The sequence below is a fragment of the Bos indicus genome, chromosome 14, assembly GCF_029378745.1.
Source record: "Bos indicus isolate NIAB-ARS_2022 breed Sahiwal x Tharparkar chromosome 14, NIAB-ARS_B.indTharparkar_mat_pri_1.0, whole genome shotgun sequence".
Taxonomy (NCBI): domain Eukaryota; kingdom Metazoa; phylum Chordata; class Mammalia; order Artiodactyla; family Bovidae; genus Bos; species Bos indicus.
The window spans coordinates 32,230,912-32,242,606 of NC_091773.1; positions in this window are offsets into that span (position 1 = coordinate 32,230,912).

Here is an 11,695-nt window from a genome sequence, read left to right on the forward strand (position 1 = left end):
AAAATTAAAAAAAAAAGAAAAAAAATAAAGTTTAAAAAGATTTCCCACATTTAGTGCCTGAATAAGTCTGTGTATTTAGATTGGATGTGACTAACGATAGGGCTAATTATATGTTGAAAGTGTTTCTGTCTTACTGGTAAATCAAGAAGCATGAATTCAAGTTTCTGCACTCATTGAACAGTGATGTATTTCAATCTAGCTAGACTTTAATTGATACTCTATTTCCCCCAGGAAGAAATCAGGCTTCCGGAGACAGCTGTCATTAATTGAAGTTAGGTCACACTGCATCACAAACCTTCACCCCAGAACACTGAGTGCAATATTCTGGATCGTATCAGCTGCCTGTGTAGGACCCATTCCTTCCATGACGAAATGTATTTAATTTGATTTCTGAGTATGAATGACACACCTGTGAGATAGAGTTTGGAATTCAGTCTGCTCATTTAACTGTAAAGAAATACTCTATTTGGTTCAAAAGTCATCTTTTGGTTATAATAATACTTGCCCCCTCATCCGTAGTTCCTTCCTTCCTCCATCCACTCACCCATTAATCCATTAATTTATTCAATATTTATTGTTCCTCTACAATTGTATGTGCTATACAACCTTGTGATGTTTTAGTTCAGAAATACTGAATAGGAAATAAACTTTTCTCAGAATATCAGGACTTGGTGAATTTTGAAAGTGTTAGTCACTGAGTTCAATTCAGTCGCTCAGTCGTGTCTGACTCTTTGTGACCCCATGAATCGCAGCACGCCAGGCCTCCCTGTCCATCACCAACTCCCAGAGTTCACCCAGACTCACGTCCATTGAGTCAGTGATGCCATCCAGCCATCTCATACTCTGTCGTCCCCTTCTCCTCCTGTCCCCAATCCCTCCCAGCATCAGAGTCTTTTCCAATGAGTCAATACTTCGCATGAGGTGGCCAAAGTACTGGAGTTTCAGCTTTAGCATCATTCCTTCCAAAGAAATCCCAGGGCTGATCTCCTTCAGAATGGACTGGTTGGATCTCCTTGCAGGCCAAGGGACTCTCAAGAGTCTTCTCCAACACCACAGTTCAAAAGCATCACTTCTTTGGCACTCAGCCTTCTTCACAGTCCAACTGTCACATCCATACATGACCACAGGAAAAACCATAGCCTTGACTAGACGGACCTTTGTTGGCGAAGTAATGTCTCTGCTTTTGAATATGCTATCTAGATTGGTCATAACTTTCCTTCCAAGGAGTAAGCGTCTTTTAATTTGATGGCTGCAGTCACCATCTGTAGTTATTTTGGAGCCCCCAAAAATAAAGTCTGACGCTGTTTCCACTGTTTCCCCATCTATTTCCCATGAAGTGATGGAACCGGATGCCATGATCTTCGTTTTCTGAATGTTGAGCTTTAAGCCAACTTTTTCACTCTCCACTTTCACTTTCATTAGGAGGCTTTTTAGTTCCTCTTCACTTACTGCCATAAGGGTGGTGTCATCTGCATATCTGAGGTTATTGATATTTCTCCCGGCAATCTTAATTCCAGCTTGTGTTTCTTCCAGTCCAGTGTTTCTCATAATGTACTCTGCATAGAAGTTAAATAAGCAGGGTGACAATATACAGCCTTGACGTACTCCTTTTCCTATTTGGAACCAGTCTGTTGTTCCATGTCCAGTTCTAACTGTTGCTTCCTGACCTGCATACAGATTTCTCAAGAGGCAGGTCAGGTGGTCTGGTACTCCCATCTCTTTCATAATTTTCCACAGTTTATTGTGATCCACACAGTCAAAGGCTTTGGCATAGTCAATAAAGCAGAAATAGATGTTTTTCTGGAACTCTCTTGCTTTTTCCATGATCCAGTGGATGTTGACAATTTGATCTCTGGTTCCTCTGCCTTTTCTAAAACCAGCTTGAACATCAGGAAGTTCACGGCTCACATATTGCTGAAGCCTGGCTTGGAGAATTTTGAGCATTACTTTACTAGTGTGTGAGATGAGTCACTCAGTTGTGTCCAATTCTTTGCAACCCCATGGACCATAGCCCACCAGGCTTCTCTATCCATGGAATTCTCCAGGCAAGAATACTAGAGTGGGTTGCCATTCCCTTCTCCAGGGGATATTCCCAACCCGGGGATCAAACCTGGGTCTCCTGCATTACAGGAAGATTCTTTACCATCTGAGCCACCAGGGGAGTCCCTATACTTTAGGTCTTCCTCAAATAATGGTGACAGGTGATAAACTGTCTAAACCAGGTGCATATTATGAACTCTTTATGTAACAGCCCTGTTAGAAAGTTTCCATCATCAGCAGCATCATCATCACCCCCATTTACAGGTGAATACATGAGACACAGAAAGTTCAAGTCCCTTGTCCATGCTCACGTGGTGTGAGCAGCACAGCCAGTGTGTGAGATCTGCTCCAGACCAGATGCTCCAAGCAACTAGCCATGGTGCGTGCTAAGTCACCTTAGTTGTGACTCTTTGCAACCCCATTGACTGTAGCCTGCCAGGCTCCTCTGTCCATGGGATTCTCCAGGCAAGAATACTGGCATGGGTTGCCATGCTCTTCTCCAATAGATCTTCCTGACCCAGGGATGGAACCCGAGTCTCCTGTGTCTCCTGCATTTGCAGACAGGTTCTTTAACACCTGGGAAACCCAGCCAAAGTATATTTTTCCTCAAGCACAGGGTTTCCAAGTAAAGCAAAAGTCAGCTTGGAAAATAGCTAATTTGAAGATGGCTTTTGCTTTTGTGGAAGAGAAGATATACTGGACTTAATTAAGGGAATGTTTTTATTCAGGCTTTTGCAATAGAAAGAATGTTCATTGAGGAATGCCTCAGAGATGGAATAGAGAGCTTGGGATTTCATAAAACAAGGGAGTCATTGAGGAAAGGTAGAGGGATGTCATTGCTCCTAATCTGCAAGGGGAGACTCCTTTGCCTGGTTGGCCATTTCTTGGAACCCAAAAGAATCACAAAATAGTGGAAGGATCTTGACCCTGTTGCTGCTTCCCAGGAGCACCAGGCTCAAATAAAGCTCAATATTGTCAGTCCCCACTTTTTTTTTCAATACATAAAATAGCATCCCTTACTGAATAACTGAGAGGCGATCATAAACTTCCCAAGTGGGACAGAGTTGGGGCTAGGAGATAGTCTTGACAGGACTCTGGTTGGCAATGTTCCTGCAAAATCATCTGAACCATCTGTTGGGACCTGGTGGCAAAGGTCAGCTGTTTTGGAGTGCTGGGTCAGGTGTCTTCCCAGAGGGATGCCTAAAATGAAGAAGAGATATATTAATAGCAAAGGTTATATTAAAATAAAAAGCCAAGAGTTGTTTGCTGAGAGTAACCAGACGAGTGCATTCCAAAACAATGGTAGATAAAAATCTTATTGGCAGGCAGGATCACTTGTTGAGTTTGTTGAGGCTCCAGAGCTGGAATGTCAAGGCTTTTGGTGATGCTGTCCACAGTTCCAGTTGTCTCTCTTATATGTTCACCCATGACCCTAGTATTTCCTAGGACTTCCCTAGTGGCTCAGACAGGACTCTACCTTTGCATCCAGAAGGAAATCTGGCCCATGCACAGTCTGCTGAGGTAGAGCATACTTTGCAGTTTATATCAAGTCCTTGAACTTCAGCCCAAGGGACTTCTTCATATTCTGGAGGAAAGAACAAGCCGCCGGGCAACCTAGGGTCCCACTAGGGATCTGGGCATTTATCTAGGCAGACTGCGTATGCCATGTGCTAAGTCATGTCTGACTGTTTGCAACCCCATGGACTGTAGCCCACCAGGCTCTTCTGTCCATGGAATTTTCCAGGCAAGAATACTGGAGTGGGTTGCCATGTCCTACTCCAGGGCCTATTCCTGACTCAGGGATCGAACTTGCATCTCCTATGTCTCCTGCATTACAAGTGAATTCTTTACCCACTGAGACATTAGGGAAGTCCTCTAGGCAGATTACACAGATAATAAAGTAACCTTCTACAACTCTTCTTAGAGCTTGCCAATAATCCAAGAAAAATATTCTATTATAACAGACAGAAGACAAAATTCTGTTTTAATACCAATATACTAATTAATATGAAATCTCTTTTTGAAAATCTCATAAATAAATTCATGATGGGCCGAATAATGACCTCTTTCAAAGACATCTACTGCCTAATCCTTGTGACTTGTGAATATGTTATGTTATATGGCAGGAGGCAATTATGGTTGTAGATGAATGAAGATTGGAATTTAAGGCCGGTCATTTGACCTTAAAATGACCAGAATATCCTGGACTATCTGGTGGTCACAATGTAATCATGAGGATCATTTATTTATTTATTTTTAAAAGAATGTGTGTGAAGCATGTTCTGACACAGTGGTTTTCTATATTTTTTAGATAATATTTATTTATTTGGCTGAATCAGGTCTTAGTTGCATCATGAGGGACCTTTTGTTGAGGCATGCTGACTTAGTAGTTGAGACACAGCGGTATGTGGAATCTTAGTTCCCTGAGAGGGGATTGAACCCATGTCCCCTGCATTGCAAGGTAGATTCTTAACCACTGGACCACCAGGGAAGTCCCACAGTGTGTGTGTGTTAGTTGCTCAGTCGTGTCCATGTCCTCTTCGTGACCCTGTGGACTATAGCTCGCCAGGCTCCTCTGTCCATGGAATTCTCTAGGCAAGAATACTGGAGTAGGTTGCCATTCCCTTCTCCAGACAGAGAATCTTCCTGACCCAGGGATTGAACCTGGGTCCCCTGCACTGCAGGCAGATTCTTTACTGTCTGAGCCATCAGGTAAGTCCACAAGTCCCAAAATGATCATTTAAATGTAGAAGAAGGAGACAAGGGAGTCCAGTGTTTGAGTGAGGCCCTACGAGAAAGACACTGATTCTTGCTGACTTTGAAGCTGTAGGGGGACCATCAATCAAGGATTCCAGGCAACTCTACCATCTTGAAGAGGGAAGAAAACAGATTCTCTTCTATAGCTTCCAGGAAGAATTTGGCCCTGCTGATATCTTAATTTTTGCCCAGTGAGACTCATTTTTGAACTTCTGAACCATAAGATAATAAATTTGGGTTGGTTTAGGCTACAAAACTTGTGATAATTTGTTACAGCTGTGATAGGAAACTAATATACCCAGCAAAGTTTAAGCAGCTTTGACTATAAAACCAACAACAAAATTCCCTTTCAGCAAAACTTCCACTGCTTTCTATCCCCATTCTGTATGTGTCCTGCATTTTTCTCTTCTCATTCTAGAATAGTCATTCCCCTTTAGGACAAAACTACTCTCATTTCCTTGATATACACGTACCCCTTATAGCACAACTTCTCAAAGGAGCATTTTTTAAGAGACACAAGTGCTTACCATATCTATCTATGTCATAAAAATAAGAGATAAAATATATAAACTTAAACTTTTGCTTAGTAATTAATGTTTCAGTATTCTATCTTAGAAATTATCTAGACATCCAGTGAACATTTATTAACTCAAGTTAATACCAGCACAAAGTTTAAGTTGCCTAAAAATCTTGGAAATTGTCTTTAGGTTGATGTCGTTGTTTGGTCAATAGATCATGTTCAACTCTTTTGTGACCCCATGGACCATCGTCTGCCAGGCTCTTCTACTCATGGAATTTCCCATGGAATAATACTGGAGTGGGTTGCCATTTCCTTTTCCAGGGGATCTTTCTGACCCGGGATCGAACCCGCATCCCCTGCATAGGCAGGCAGATTCTTCCTGAGCCACCAAGAAAGCCCTCAAGTAGATATCCTGGCACCACCTGGCGTGCAGAAGTTCCCCAACCAGAAATTGAACACTCACCCTCCACAGTGAAAGCGCAGAGCCTTAGTCATTGGACCACCACGGAAGTCCTGCTGGCAGCTTTTCAGGCCCCCCTTTCCCTCTCTCCCATATTTGGGAAGGTTGAGCAGGAAGCCCGGGTGCTTCCTTCTTTAGTGCCTGGGGGGTGTAGGACAGAAATTCAATGCAGGAAAACCCCTGCCTGCACATGTGAAGCTGTGCTCCAGCCCCGCCCCTCACTGCCAGAAAACAGAAAGCCAGTCTCCTTGCCATGTTCTTTTTAAAGCCAATTTGGACTTCTTTGGGAGGCCTGCCCCGCTCTCTCTTGAAAGGCATCTTCTGCGAGTAACAAACCTTTCCCTTCCTTCTTGATGTTTGTGTGACATCATCAGCCTCCAATCTGAACCACATTCTGGGACTGCTGCACTGTTAACATAAAATTGGTCAGAACAGTGATTCGATTTTGGTTCAACATATTTACAGTTTTTCATAATCTTAAACATTTAGAAGGCATGCTATCTCATTCAATCAGCAAGCCTGTGTATGTTTAGTAAAAATATACCCAAGTAGAATAACAGTCTCCATGTAAATTATACTTAACAATAATCTAATGGAAAATACATAGATGTTTTTAATTAAATCGAAATGATTAAACTACTCTGGTTTGCCAAGGATATATCTACATTATGTGAATGTGAATTCTTAAAACTTTTCTGAGTTTATTTCTAGAAGATACCTTTTTTAAAAAATATTTGAAACCTTCAATTTCCTTAATATCTGGAAATTTTGGAATATTTTTAATTTAAAAGTGCTTTTCATCACTAAGCCAATCAGAATTTGTTGTTGTTCAGTCGCTAAGTTGTGTCTGACTCTGTGACCCCATGGATGGCAGCACACCGGCCTCCCTGTCCCTTACCATCTCCCAGAGTTCACCTACATTCATGTCTATTGAATTGGTGATGCAATCCAACCATCTCTTCCACCGCTGCCCTCTTCTCCTTCTGCCTTCAGTCTTTCCTGGCATCCTCATCATCTTTTCCAACGAGTCAGCTCTTTTCATCAGGTGGCCAAAGTATTGGAGCTTCAGCTTCAGCACCAGTCCTTCCAATGAGTTTTCAGGGTTGATTTCCTTTAGGATTGATTGGTTTGATCTCCTTACTGTCCAAAGGACTCCCAGGATGTATTTTATGAAGCATTTTTAGAAGCTTTAATATGTCTAGAGGGTAAAAATTCCATTCATAAAACAAAAATGTTGAAATATCAAAAAACAAGGGCAGCAACTTCACAAGTTGCAAAAGATGTTTCTTTTGAATAGTATTTTTCAAATACTAAATACTTTGCATATATTATCTCATTCAATCTTTGTTACAACTCCATGAGGTAAATGTTATTATTTCTTCATTTTATACCATAGAAAAATGAAACTCAGAAATATTGAAAAAACATACTCCAAATCACGTAACTAATAGTTAGAAGTACATTTGAACCTTGGTCTCTGTGACTATTAAATCCATATTTTCATCCACTATTCTATCAAACTGAGTACAAATGGGTGAAGAGCTCTACGCTCAGTCAGGTAGTTTTTATAAAACCTTCCTAGTCTTGAACCAGAAGGCTACTTATTACACTTTTAATCTTGGACTAGAGGGATGTTGTCACAAGACTTTGAAGTTCAAAGTCTAAATTCACTTAAAAAAAAAAAAAACTCTACTTATATCAGAGACTCTGTTGGAGTTTGGTAAGCTCCCATCAGCATTATGCCCATATCTCTTCTTTTGGTCTTTTTGAGATACTTACCCTTAAAGCATTCTAAGTGACAGGTGAATAGGTAGGAAAGAAAAGAGAGATGATAAATCAAACAGAATTTTAAATGGCATTAGCAACTCATGTTTGAGACCCTTTCCATAGCAGAGTTTTGAAAGTGTGATGATGACAAGACTTTTTTCTGTGAGTATGAATCGAAGTTATCATATGACACATGACAGACCAAAATTAAAAGTACATTGAATAAAGAGAATGTGATTCATTCCTGATAAAGAAAATCATTCTTAATCTGAGTTTGCGATTCCCTGCAACAAACTTTTTATGTATGATCATTACTGAGAAATCTGCAAAGCAATTGAAGACCAGCTTTAAGAAGAAAGGAGAAAATAAAGAAAGGAGTATTTAGAAACTGTATGTATGCAGGGATTTTGAAAAACAAAGAAAATATGAACCAGAGAATTGCCAGTGTTGGTGGTTAATCACTATAACAGGCATGATGCAACAAGCAGAGACAGGAGCCCTGAAGGAGAGCCTGATGAGTGCTTTTCTCTCCAAGCCCTCTTTTTTACAGTGAATGTAGGTTAATCCAGCAATTAAATGAGTGTTGGTCATTATCAAATGTTAAAGTTCCTTCTTTCTCTGTGCCTGTAAAGAAAAATAGATTTCATTTTCTAAGATTCCTCAGTGTTCACAGCTAATACTAAAACATTGAAGTCATTCTACATGAGATCCTTAACATGACATTCAAAAAGTAGCATGCCATTACTATAAATGTTTTTGAGAAATATTCAACTTCTCCTTAATCTGATAAAGATTTTGAAACTGCACTATTACTGCTACTGTCATAAAATGATGGTGTGTAGAAGTAATATATAAATACAATAAGCAGCCTAGTTATTCTCAGTATCTGAACCTTGAGGCTGAGTCACTCTAGGAAATTTCACTTCATATCTGAAATGATCAAGGATGGAGAATGGGTGTCATTAGCATACAGAGATAAGCAGAGTTTTCCGATGTTCTTTGTATGTAGAAGTATTAGAAAGTGGGAAGACAAGGGGACTGAATTCTTGGTGTCTAGTTATGGTTCTATCATCATATACAGCTCCTTTATGTTCTAGGGATGTAGCATTGAATGATTGTGATATACACAGGGGTAAGCTTACTGAAAGGCAGTAATTTCCCATGGGAACCTCTAGACTGACCAGGACAAGCGATCCAGCATTTTGTTCACTACATTAGTTCTTCCACCTTCAAAAACTTGTGCCTCCAGACTGCAGCAAAGCTTTCAACATGGTTCCTGTGAACTCTAGGTCCTACCCAGGGTGCTTGCCATAAGCAGTGCAGTTTCATTCTACACAAGCCATGCAGAGTTCACGGTGCTTTCCATGCTCTAATAAAGACTGATACAAGCTCATCTCTCTGAACATTCACATTGACCTCTCCTTCACACATTCCATTGGCAATATTACAAGGAAATTTAAAAGAGAATGAATTCATAAAAACCCTGAGATGAGAGGAGAGAACAGAAGATCAGAAGATTGAAAGAAGATCAGAGATTGAAGCCTGTTTCTTGAAAGTGGAAAATCAAAGGGATTATAAGGGCAGATACACTAGAGCAGGAACTGAATTTTAAAAGATTAGCAGAAAAGTGCAGTGGAGGCAGAAATTAGTGTTGTCGCCATGGAAAGTTTATAGACTGATAGGTGTTGAGAAGAGACGAATTAGAAGGTGACCCATTAAAGAGTTGTTCGAGAAGTGTTGTCACTGGATTAGTTTTGAGCTTGAACTGTTGCCCCCATCTCCTGCCATTGTCAATACTCTATGGTGATTGTTTCCAGGACAAAGCTGTAATGGTGACTTCTAAAAGTGGCAGATGATCTGTCTGAAGAATTCTAGGGATCAGAGTATTGATATGGGCACCCCAACGTAAAGCCCTTTTGTTGGTATTGGTGGGGATGGGAGTGAGGGCTGTTCTGTCTTGTTAGTTGACAAGGTAGTACCATTTACATGGAGTCTGCAGTCAACCACGCCATTCAGTTGAGGGAGGGACTTCCTAGGGAAATTAGACTGTACCTATTCAGAAGGCATCCATGCCATATACTCAAGCAACTCAGCCCTTTATCCATGAATGAGAATGAGCACTCCACAATGTTTTCAAGGCACAAAAGAAAAAAAAAACAAAACTGACCCTGGAGAAAACAGAGACAATTCAGGGATCAGGAGAGATTTTTTTTTAAGTTATTGATATCCTTTAAGAGACTTTGAAAAACATTAATCTGTAAAACAAAAATAGATTGTCATGTAAAAGAAGTAAAGAGAAATAATTTTCATATAAATAGAATAATATAGAACTTTAAATTTTATGTTAGTTTCTATAAATGAGTTTTTAAATGCTCTAATTTCTTACGCATGTGTCTATGTGTGTGTATAATTGTACACACATAACAAAACATCAATGGTTGTTATCTTTCAGCAGTGGTTTTCTAGTCGCAGACATTTGTAACTTCTCTCCCATTCTCATTCTTTCTACTTCAAGCATCATCCGCAGTTCTCATTATAGTACCAAACTCCACTCCTTGCAGCCCTCGTGTTCTGGGAGGTGGGCTTCACCCCTGGTACACTAAGTCAATCAGTGCACTGAACCTGTGATGATTTCAGGATGAGGCCCATTCAGAGCCAACTCAGCTCTGAAGGCTTTGGTTTCAGCCATCAGGTTCGCAAAGTCTTTCTTTTCCTGTGAGATTTGGAAGTGAAGGTCCGGTCGTGCTAGAGCAGCTGGAGGTGTGGCCATGCTGTAGCCCTGAGAGGTGGCCCACCTGAGGCTGGAACCAGCCTCATGGATGGCAAAGTCGGAGATGGTGAGATATAAATCTGGTCCTGGTAACATCACTTGACCACAAATCAACTGGCTTTTGAAGTTTATTCATGTCCAGCTTTTTCATTTCTAAAAACCAATAGATCCCCTTCATTGCTTAAGCAATTTGAATTGCATTTTCCTGCTACAGGCAGTAGAAAGATTCCTAACACTTAAAAATTATGGATGATTTTTTCTTAGCATTTTTCTATATTTTTCATTTTTCTATGAGGGATATAAGCATTCTAAGTAGAATCTTCCTGCCACACATAATAAATGTTATAGAATTATTTTTAATTTTCCAGAATTGTGTTAACAAATTCTTCTATTTATTTTGGGTGTTGAATTTCAGTGTTGCGTCTGAATTTTATTTTACAGGTAAAGGTTATATTCATTAAAAAAAAAAAAAAAAAACTTATTCCTAAATTTTGTTCAAGCTATTTTGGTAACTGACAATACCCAGGATGGTTTTAGAATAAGCTTCTTATTTCTCTGAAGCTAACTGGGATTTAAGAAAGCCTCAGTTTTCCTTATCTATGTTGAATTATTACAGGCAACATTTATCATTCTATATAGATGTCCTTCCCAGGCTAGGGGAACTTTTGGTGCCTGTTTTTCTTTTCAGACAACCTTTTTGTAATTAGTTGGTATGCATTTTATTAATACAAGGCCCTAAATTAAACATAAGTTGTCACAGAACAGTTTTGACTATTGAATATTTTCTGAGAAATAGTCTGATCTCCTAATCTTCTTAGTTTAAAAATCTGCTGAACTCAGGGAAGTTGAAGCATGAGTCTAGGATGGAGGTGAGTGATAGCTGTCATCTTTATTTTTAAATTAATTTTAAAATAAATAATTGCTTTATTGGATAATTTGATAATTGCTTTACAATATTGTGTTGGTTTCTGCCATACATCACCATGAATCAGCCTTAGGTATACATATGTCCCCTCCCTCTTGAACCTCCCTCCCACCCCATCCCATCCCCTCAGGGTCACAGAGCACCGGGTTTCAGCTCTTTGCGTCATACAGCAAATTCCCACTGGCTGTTGTGCATGTGGTGATATATTTGTTTCCATGCTACTCTCTCCACTTGTCCCACACTCTCCTTCCCCTGCTGTGTCCACAAGTCTGCTCTCTCTCTCTGCATCTCCACTGATGCCCTGCACATAGGTTCATCAGTACCAGATAAATGCCGTCTTTAAATACCAGATGGTCTGCGTGGAAATCTGGAATGAATAAATCACGTCTTGTCCTGAATCTTTCAGGCTGCTATCACAAACCACAATAGACTCAGTGGCTTATAAGTTACAGAACT